The sequence below is a fragment of the Glycine soja genome, chromosome 15 (genome assembly GCF_004193775.1).
Source record: "Glycine soja cultivar W05 chromosome 15, ASM419377v2, whole genome shotgun sequence".
Taxonomy (NCBI): Eukaryota; Viridiplantae; Streptophyta; class Magnoliopsida; order Fabales; family Fabaceae; genus Glycine; species Glycine soja.
In genome coordinates, this window is record NC_041016.1 from 44,396,494 (window position 1) to 44,407,650 (window position 11,157).

The 11,157-nt window shown below is 32.6% G+C and overlaps 1 long non-coding RNA gene across 1 annotated transcript; it reads right to left on the minus strand.

Annotated features, from left to right (window-relative positions):
• Nucleotides 1-8,294: 8,294 nt before the first annotated feature.
• On the minus strand, nt 8,295-10,354 carry LOC114386565. The gene is made up of 4 exons (XR_003661111.1): nt 10,199-10,354; nt 9,973-10,103; nt 9,081-9,205; nt 8,295-9,004 (listed from the first exon to the last, which is right to left on the minus strand). It is a non-coding gene; the product is annotated as an uncharacterized LOC114386565 (long non-coding RNA).
• Nucleotides 10,355-11,157: the final 803 nt, after the last annotated feature.

Below are 11,157 nucleotides of genomic sequence, written 5' to 3' on the forward strand. Positions count from 1 at the left end.
TGTACAAAGATAAGTGGGTTCATACTTAGCCCATGGAACCAAAATCTACCCTAAGGCTCATGAAAACCTTAAGGTCTTCTCTTGCCTCTCTGGCCCAATCTTATTAGAATCTTTTATCCAATGCCATTGGGGGGTAGGGTTGTATCAAAAAGTATCAGAGAAATTGATTCCAGTTTGTTGAGTATACCCTTTGGCAACCAATCAAGCTTTGTATCTATCCACAGAACCATCCATTTTATATTTAACCTTATACACTTATCTACAACCTATACAATGCTTTTTAGGTGGTAAGGGAACAAGTGTCCAGGTGGAATTTGCCTCAAGAGATTTGATTTCCTCATTCATTGCTTGACGCCATTCTAGATAGGGGGCAACTTTTTGATAAAATTGAGGTTCATATACAGCTGAAATCTGGTTAATGAGAGCTCTGTAAGGGGAGTTAAGAGCCAACAAGGAACAATGATGTTGGATCAGATATGCAGTCTTTGATTTTAGTGTAACATAGTTAGACAAGTATAAAGGGGGCTTAGTGTGGCATGTACTCCTTCTTAAAGTGACAGAAGGCAAAGGGTTAGGTTGATATGGGCTAGGGACTAAGGGTGGATCACTTAGATCTTGGATAGAGCTAACAAATGTCTGTGTTGGTTGGCTAGTATTTTGGTCAGGGTTAGGTAATGTATTAGTGAAAAGGATGGGGATAGCCAAATCAAGTAAGGAATCAGGAATGACTTGGTTCTGTGAAATGGTTTGAAAGGGAAAAATTGATTCATGGAAGACAACATCTCTAGACACAAAAAACTTCTTAGTGTCTAAGCTATACAATTTGTATCCTTTACAACCTATTGGATAGCCAACAAATACTGTAGGTACTACTTTAGGTGAGAACTTGTTCCTTGATGATGGAAGAGTGGAGGCAAAGGCCAAACAACCAAAACTCCTCAAGTCATGATAATTTGGTTCCTTCTTAAATAGAATGTTGAAGGGTGAGTTGTGTATCAGTAGTGGTGAAGGAGTTCTGTTGATGAGAAAGGTTGTAGTGGTAACACAATCTTCCCAAAATGATATAGGGACTTTAGATTTGAAAGTACAAAGCTCTGGCTACATTGAGCAAGTGTTGATGCTTCCTTTCCACTACTGAATTTTGTTATGGTCTCTCAACACAAGAAAATTGATGAAGAGTGCCTATGGAAGCCAAAACTCAATGAAAGCAAGTTCTTTAGCATTATCAGATCTGAGGCACTTGATGGAAACACCAAACTAAGTCTGAACCATGGTGAAAAATTGTTTCACATAGATTGAAGCTTCATATTTGTGTTTAAGCAGAAATAACCAAGTGAATCTTGAGCAGTCATCTACCAATGTAAGGAAAAATCTCTTCCCCTCATATGTAGGGTGGGCATAGGGACCCTATATATCACAATGGAGTAATTCAAAAGGTAAATCAGATAAATTGTTAGAGTTAGGAAATGATAATCTTCTAAATTTAGCAAGTGGACAAACAAAATAATTAGAAGAACATAAATTAGGAGAGAATTGTAAACCAATTTTATTATTCAAATGATTGAAAACTTTGTCTGATATATGACCAAACCTAGAATGCCAAATATGAGTATTTTTACAAAGAGTGGAATTTACATGTGAATTGATAATAGAAAAAGTAAATTTGCAATCATGAGTGTCCTTGAGGTCTAGGACATAAGGGCCTTGGATGAGATCCCCTCTACCAATCCTCTTGCAAGCTTGCTTTTCCTAAATATCAAATTCATCTTGGGAAAAAGAAATGGACAAATTAGGATTAGTTAGTAGGGCACTAACTGAAATTAAATTGAATTTAAATATAGGAATGTAAGCAACACTATGCAAGAATAAGGTGTTGGTTAAGCAAATTGAACCAATGGCAAGAATGGGTATAATGTCACTATTAGGCAAAGTTACAGTTTTATCATAAACAAGCTGATAAGATCTAAAATTATGAAGAGAGCAAGTAATATGAATGCTTGCACCAGAATCTAAAAGTCAACAATCATGAAGAAAATTGGAAGTGGAAGTAGAAAGAATCATACCACTTGAGGAAGAAACACCGTGAGGAATGACAACATTGGTAGCATGACTTTATAAAAGATTCATCAATTGGCTATATTGTTGAGCAGTAAGTTGAAACTGTGAACCCAAGTCAACAAAAGAGGGTTGTGATTGAGGCATATCAACAAACACTTGGTGAGCAACCTTGTGTGATGGTTCAGAGGAGGAAGAAGATTGCTTCTTGACCTCTGAGGAATATGCATTCTTCTTATAATTTGGAGGCTAGCCATGCAACTTGAAACAATGATCCTGAGTATGACCCAACATACCACAATGAGCACACAAGGGGCAGTTATGGAAGAGCCTTTGGAGCGATTATCAGAATTATTTCTTGCATCAGAAGAATTCTTGAATGCAAAAGCATGTGAAACCTCACTAGCAGAAGTTCTAGACGTGGATGCACCAACCTCTTTTTGCTTTTCTTCTTGAACAATTAAGGCAAAAACCTTAGTAATTAGGGGAAAGGGATCCATGGAAAGAATTTGACCTCTGATAGTAGAGAAAGATTTGTTCAGCCCCATCAAGAATTGCATAGCATACTTCAGCTGCTCAAAATCGCACCATGGTTTAATTCCTCCACAGGTGCAACTATGTTATGGTTTCAGTTCTGATAGCGACTCCTAAAGAGAACGGAGCTTGGAGTAGAAGGAAGAAACAAACATGGACCCTTGTTGCAGAATGATCAATTCATGCTTAAGTTGAAAAATCAGATGACCATTATGTTGTTCAAAACGTTCTTTGAGATCATCCCAAATTGCTTTGGTAGAAGAACAATGTAAGATACTCACTTGCATCTCCTTTGATGACGAATTAAGGAGCCAGGATGAGACAATACTATCATTGCGATGTCACAAAGCATGTGTGGAGTAACCTAAAGCAGGTTCAGGAATTGAACCATCGACAAACCCATATTTGTTCTTCCCGTGAAGAGCCATGCAGATTGCTTTCTTCCAAGAATTGTAGTTTTCACTTGTGAGGGGGTGTGAAACTAGAGCAATGCCAGGATTATTGGATGAATGAAGAATTAAGGGGTTAGAATCATCAATGGTAGCCATGACCAAGGAGAGAATGAAAGAAACAATTTAGAAGAAAACAATCATGAAGAAGAAGGTAATACACAGATAGAAGCTTTAAGAGGAAGCAATAGGCACGAAAGGAGTAACATCTGACCATATCAGATATCAAAGTGAAGAATGAAAACAGATTGAATTAATTGGTGAATGTGCTACAAGAAATGGTTTATATACAAAGGATTCAATAAAAATAGAAAAAGAGGAACTAACTAACCACATATCTGTCATAACAGTTTGACAACTAATTATAACTAATTAAAGCTATATTTACAATAGAATCGTAATAAAAGTTTCCAAGAAATTGAAAATTTCTCCCCTACTAAACACCTCCTAAGTTTTAAAAGCTTTATTTTATTCTTTTATGTTTTCGAAAGGGTTTCATTTTGGTCATTTTTTCAATTTCCCGTTTAAAACACTAGTGTTTTGTTAACTTTTAATTTTGAAATAATTAACTAAACATACTGGCCACTAAAAATCGTCATTATGTGTAATAATATTTTTTGACAGTAGTGTTCCACCTTCTTTTTTCTTTCCCCTCATCTTCTCGTGTCATTGCCTCATTATTCCTTCTTGTCCAGATCTGCATCAAACCCAACAACCTACACACAATAACAATACAAACATATATGCATCAAGCTAAAAAACAAGGCGCGATGGAGAAGGAGAACGGGGACCACCATCGATGCACCATCACCTTCAACCCCATGAACCCAGATGCACATCTTTATCATGGAATTCCTCCAATCCTTCATCTCACGCGAGAACTGAAGCCAAGTTTTGACTGTAATAGCTTGAACCAAAAATAGGGCTTCATTCCACATTGAGGTTTTCCTTAAATTTGTTGAGGGGAAATGAAGAGGAGGCCAAGAGGAACACTTTAGGGTCAATTTGTTTAAACTTATTTATTGAAATAAGTTTTAATTTTGATAAAAATAAGAAACTTTATAAATTTTTAGTTGTTTGTCTAAATTGTTTCTACTTAAAAAAATATGATTATTTTAAAAAGCAAATCATATTTGCTTTAAAAATGGTTTTAAAAAGTGCTTATTTTAAAACTAACTTTTTTAAAGTTTAAACAAACTAGCCTTTAATTAGTTGGTTTTGTGTAATATGAAACAATTTTGCCAAAATCAAGGGTAGAACTTGCTAGTTTTGGAGAGAAGGACGAAAGAGAGAGAAGAAAGGGAAATGAGGTCTGAAGATGAAAGGGGCTTTAAGGGTTTTAGTCTATGATACAACGGCTCATATCAACCAACTGTGAAAATTTAAATAAGGGCCATTGGATTCGATTTTGAATAATCAAAATGGTACATGCTTCTTTTTTGTGACACTTTTTAGTCACCACTATTTTTGCTTAATTATTTTAAAATTTAAAAGTTAACATAAACACTAACATTTTAAATTGAAAAATGACCAAAATGAAACCCTTCCAAAACATAAAAAACCAAAATGAAACTTTTAAAACTTAATGTGCCAAAATAAAAATAAAAATACTAAAACATAATGGACCAAAAATGTCATTTAGCCTTTTATTTTTTGGTGAACCAAGTGTTAACACCCAAATTATGTTGCAAGCAACAAAATTCAGTTGTTGGGGATTTAGCATAATGGTTGTCGGCTAACTTTTATGTTAGTTGAATGAAGAGTAAGCTAGTCCGGTTGAATGTGGAATTGACGATTTTCATGAAATAGCCAAACAAGAAGATCGACTGAATATGGATAAGGTCAATACAACTACATAAATGTTAGTTGAATGGTTGAATTCGGCTAATTTTAAGGTTAATTGAATAAGTAAAAGGTCAATTCGGCTATGTTCAATGTTAATTGTAAGAGAGAATTCAGCTAACTTTAGTGTTATGTGAACATGAATAACGTTAATACGGCTACATACAATGTTAGTTGAATGATAGAAGTTGACTAATTTTAAGGTTAGTTGAATGAGTAGCAAGTCAATTAGGTTACATTCAATATTAACTAAATGGGAGAATTTGGCTCACTTTAGTGTTAGTTGAATGTAAATGAAATCAATTCGGCTACCTACAATGTTAGTCAAATGACAGATTTTGACTAACTTTAAGCATAAAAAATTATATGAATTAAGTTAGATTTGATTTACTAAAGATAAGGGGAGATTTTCCATGGCTTTTTGATATTCAAATGGCTTATAGTAGTTAAAACTTATCAATGATAGTGTTCCTTAAAAAATAGGAAGTGGTTGCCATCTTCAAAATTTGAAATAATTGCCAAAAGATAAATCAGTCTTAGTTAGCTGAATGCAATTGTTGTTATTCGAATTCAACTACCAATATTACCCAAATCAATGTAAAACTAGTCGAATGACTCCCAAACCTAGTTGTATGATTCCCAAACCACATTCTAGGAAATTATCAAGTAGAAAAATGTGGTTTATTAGAGGATTTAGCTTTGTAGCCTATAAATGGGTCTTGTACATAATTTTAGAAAGGACAATCAATCCATAATCAAGTTTATTTTACTCAATATTTTATCTTTTTGTCTTTTATCTTTTACATTACAGTTTTCCTTAACTGCTTTCGTTTACAACCCTTTGTTTATAACTTTCAACCTTTATTTTCACGCAAGCTTTCATTTTTGTTCACCTACACTAAACACTCTTTTGAGAAGCTTAGGAACCCATAGACAATGAGCAAATTCCCTTTCTTCACATAAATTATTTTATCATTAAAGATAACTTTACATCCAATAAGATTTGACTACTTTAAAACATCATTTTATTCATTAATATAATGTGACGATAAGGTAGATTCCTATTAGGGTCTTGGGTAAAAATACTCACATCGGCGATATATATAAATTATAGTATGAAAATAATATTGATGGTAGGGGTCTCAGATTGAGAACTAGCTAGTCCTTCATTATTATAACGTGTTGGGATAAAGTAATCCAAGAGGGGAAAGTATTTTTTTTAAAAGGGATATAGAATTTTTTTTACATTAATATAATAATAGTATAAAAATAATATTAATTAGTTAACTTTATAAAATAAAAAATTAAAATATTAAAACATAAGATATATTTGTTTTCATGCATCACATTAGCTAGTACCAAGTCTAGCCAGAAACCAAATATCTTAAGAAACATGCTGATGTTTGAAAACAACCTTGAAACATATTAGAAGTGTTCATGCCAGAGGACACCATTGCCTACGTAAGAGACCTCAAGTGTCAATGTCTCAAGAGAAACCTCTTAGTAAGCCTATACAATAATATGAACCTTGAGGAGAATGTGGATACTCCTCCTCTATTTATAGGGGTTTTTTACCAAATAGGGGTAAAATTTTATCCATTTTTTCAATTGGGGATATATTTTAAAAAGTTATCCAAAACGGGATAAATCGTAACAGGTGTTACGACTTCTAACTTAGAAGTGGTAACACCTGTTACGACTTTTTTTTAACTGAAGTCGTAAAATTATTTACGACTTCAATTCAAATATTTTTTTTACAACTTCAATTCAAATTTTTTTTTACGACTTTAAAGTCGTAAAATTATTTATGACTTCAATAATTTACGATTTTTTTTTTGTTTTACAACTTTAAAGCCATAAAACCTTTTTTTAATTTTTTAAAAGTCGTAAACCTTTTTTTTTAGTTTTTGTTTTAAATTTACAATTTTTTATGATTTATTTTTATTTTAAATAAAAAAATAAAAAATATATTTAAATATACAATAAATAATATTAAGTTAACTTATTTATTAGTATATTTTTTTATGATTTCATTTGATATATTATTAATTTATTTTAATGTTTTATTATTTAAACACATGTTATATATATTTTTAATATAGTTTAATTTAAATCTCACTACTACAAAATGATCATTCTACATCGGTTTAAACCCCCCTTTTACATTGATTATAACGCGATGTCGTAGTCCTTGAAAGACCAAGACCCTACTACGACGATTGTTTGACCGATGTAGAAGCACTTCATTCAAAGACGGGTCTGGAGCTAAGCCCGTCTTAGTTTCATTGGCAATCTACATCGGTTGTGTCAAACAACCCGTCGTAGAATCAAGCCAATCTACACTAGTTTTGTTGCTACCCGTTGTAGATTCATGGGCAATCTACATTGGCTCTCCATATGAACCCATTGTTATATCATCATCATTCTACATCGGTTATCATCATAACCATTGTAAACTTTCGACAATTCTACATTGGTTATCATAATAACCAATGTAGAACTGTAATTTTTTTTTTTTGCTTTTTGTTCATGAATAAAGCAATGAAAAAAGTAATCTTAATGTGCACATCATTAAAACAAGTTAGCTTATGATTTAATAGGTAGCAATATAGTAAAAAAGCATAATTAAATATTTTCAATTTGTATCATTGACACAAAGAAGCTATACATATAGTTATGATCTAATGGCTACATTCAACAATTTTATTACCTTTTTGTCCGCATCTATATATACTTAATTCCCTACTGACACTCAAATATTATAAATGATATATGCAACTCATATACCATAAGGGATATGATGTAGATACACTGCAAGCCATCCAAATTTAGTAGCTAGGACATCCCCTGGTGTACCATAGTCTATTGATGTTGTGGTGTGAGTGGAGATCAAACATGGCCCAGGTAATTAAGAGTTGCACACAATAGGTCCAAGTGTTTCAAATCAATACTAAAGATTATACAATTTGTTTGGATAAAAAAAACAACCCTAGTTCCTACAATTGATCTATATAAGTATATAAGAAAGAGTTTTGAGTCAAAGTAAACAAAATAAAACTAACAATCAAGAGAGAAAATCAATACTAAAGATTATGTATACCTGCAACTAAAATTGTTATTTTCATAAGAAAACCACATCATAAGCAATCCACATAGTCAGTGTTATAGTCTGTTTCTTACTTTCTTACCAGTTACCACCAATCTTTTTCTTAATTTTTCAAGGACCTCCACAAGTACAACAAACTATATTTAAAAAGATACTAAAAAATACATGTTCATATAAGAAGCCTCGTTGCAAAGGTATGAACAAATGAATTGGTGTAGTCAAATTTTTGAAGCTTTGATATGCTAATTCATGTTAAAACAGACTTAGAAAAAGGAATAAAAAGTATAGTGGGTTCAAAGAAATAGCAGTTAGGTGGCAATTCAAAGTGAAGCTACTAGATAAATGTCAAATCACCTAATTTAGAATAGCTCCATCCGATGGGAAGGATAGACACACGAAGGCAAATTGACACTCAACTCTAACCTATGACTAGAAATCTCAAATTTTGTCTTCTTGTATACTTACAAAATCAAATTGTTCCATTAAACATCTTATGTAATTCGCATGTCAAACCTCAAACAATATTTGGCTCAAATGTCTTGAAAAACAGCTTAGTTGTCATGCCAAAATAACTAAAGCAATCATAAGAATTACCAACACAAACCACATCATGCAAAGATGAGGCTTACCAACACTGAGACACTGCAATATGATGATGAAGATTTAGAATTAACAAGCTGCTCTTTATCAACATCCCATAGCATAATAGATCTCACCCGATGCATATTGGTATATGTATAAATGTAACAAGGAACACAATAAAAAAATCATTAACATCACAATATGAGGAAACAATTAGTGACTATTTTAGGACATTGGGGTAGAGGGAGATATCCCACATTCCCAAAAATAATCAAAGAACAACCACATACTAGATAGCCACATTGTTGTTACCAATCAACAACTGCATTCAGACTCCTTACACCAGGTTTATGACCATGAATTGAAGAGAATGCAATGACAAGTTTTTGTTTACCCTTCAGAGTATAGTCCTTCCAAATCCAAATGTTTCCATCAGCTGCATCATAAGAGTCGCTAATATTAAATACTCTTACAATAATTCGAGAATAAAATGAATTAATAGCGAAAAGTACATGAAGCAGCAAGAAGCAAGCTATCATCAAGCTCATTTACAACGCAGAGCTTAGAAATTCCTTTGTCGGGAAAATCATGATTATCAAAACTGTTAAGCAGTGTAGCCTCCTCATGGTTCCATATCCTGTGAAAAACTCCAAAGAACATTAGCTAACAAAATTCCAAATTGGGCAATACAAAGACTAACATCAACAACATTCATCAAGACCAGAAAAATATTTTGACTTGGTCAAAACAAATAATTCATTTTATATAAACATGATTGTCTATAAATTTATGCTAAAAATTATGGTAATTAATTGTCAAAGTCAATAAAACTAACAAATGTCATCATTATTTTCTGCTTTGTTCGTGAAAATATCAAAGGTAAAAAGGAGAGAGACAATACAAAAAATAATAAATAGGGACCACAAAATTAGAGAGATATGACTGCCCAAAGAAAAGGAAGCCCCTTCCAATTATTTCTTCCTAATAATAGGTTCCCCAAAAAAAGTGAACTCAAATATTGCCGCCAAGAAGGAATCCTAAATAGGTAGGAGACTAAGAGACCATTGAAGGGTTTTACATCTAACCAAAAGAGTAAAAAGCTAAAGACCGCCCATTCACATTGATACTTGCCCGTTGCCAAACCATAATGAGAAAGATGCTTTAACCTATAAATAATTCCAAACCAAAGAATCACAAGAGAATTCAAAAAAGAATCAGCATTCAACTCAAAACAAGATAGTGCCATCTATAAAATGAAGGTATGGAATCAAAACATCCATGGAGCCCACTTTAGTATATTTTATAAAGACATTCTTTAACTTCTCTAGACCCCTTGACCACTTTAGTATATTTTTTTTCCTTAAACCAATAGCACTAACTCATGATAAACCAAAAAGACTTTACCTCAGGCATGCGAGTGTGACGAATTAGAAATTTGATACACATGTTATTATCCTTATCAGAGCATTAGAACCACCCTATCAACTACTTCTCCTCCATTATCATTGAATGATTGTGCATTGGACCGATATGCACTGTTTAAAAGAAAAACATTAGAAAAAATGTGAACCAACATATATTCAACAATAACCTTCCTACATTTAAACCAAAATTAAAAAAAAATGCAAACCTATCGGGCAAATTTGCTGCAGATCCTGTTTTTGGAGTACGTGTATCAATTGGTGATTGTTTATTGATATGGATGTCATATGGCCTAAGAATTTCCCCTGGAGCAGCAATACCATCATCATCAAGTATCTACAGGAAGCAAGAAAACATCCAATGGCATAAGAAACAATTTTATTTACCCTAGAGCAACAATACCATCATCTCAAATATGGTAAATCTGTATTTTAGGGATTTATTGTAGAAATTTATCCTGCTAATTATAGCCTTGCAAATTTCTCTCTAGTATTGGGATAGAATTTAATTTTATTTCCTTTTTTTAAGGATCCTAATTAATGTACCCAATTGATTCATGGAATTAAATGAAATCACCTTTTTCCCAAATATTTCATAGATCATGTATAAAAAAATTTACATACCAACGTGTTTATGATCCTGAGCAATAATAATGATATATTTCTAAATTTCATGCCAAATTCTTAAACGTAAAACAATATGGACAAAGAGTAGTGTCTACTTTTGGAGTTTTCAACATGTTTCACTTTATAGTTGATACCATATAACAAGAATTTTAATTGTCATCGTGACTCTAAATTTGTTTTAATCCTTAATATTATAGAGAATTATAGACAAATATAGTCAATGTAATTATTCACAAAGATTCCAAAAAAATAATGTTGTGACTGAAATAATGATTGGAACAAATTTAGAGTTACCTAAAATCATAGACCTTTGAGTAGAAAACTCCAAAAGTAGACCTTTGAATAGAAAACCCAGAGTGCAGCACCCAAACACTTTTTTATAGTTACCTAAAATCATAGACCTTTGAACAGAAAACCCAGAGTGCAGCACCCATCAACTGCCAAGTAAATAATATCTAGAAGGGGTTTGGGATGTGGGGGCATATTGGAAAGTGATTAACTTTGAGTGATGCCAGTACAGGGTCAATGGTGGTTTCCATTT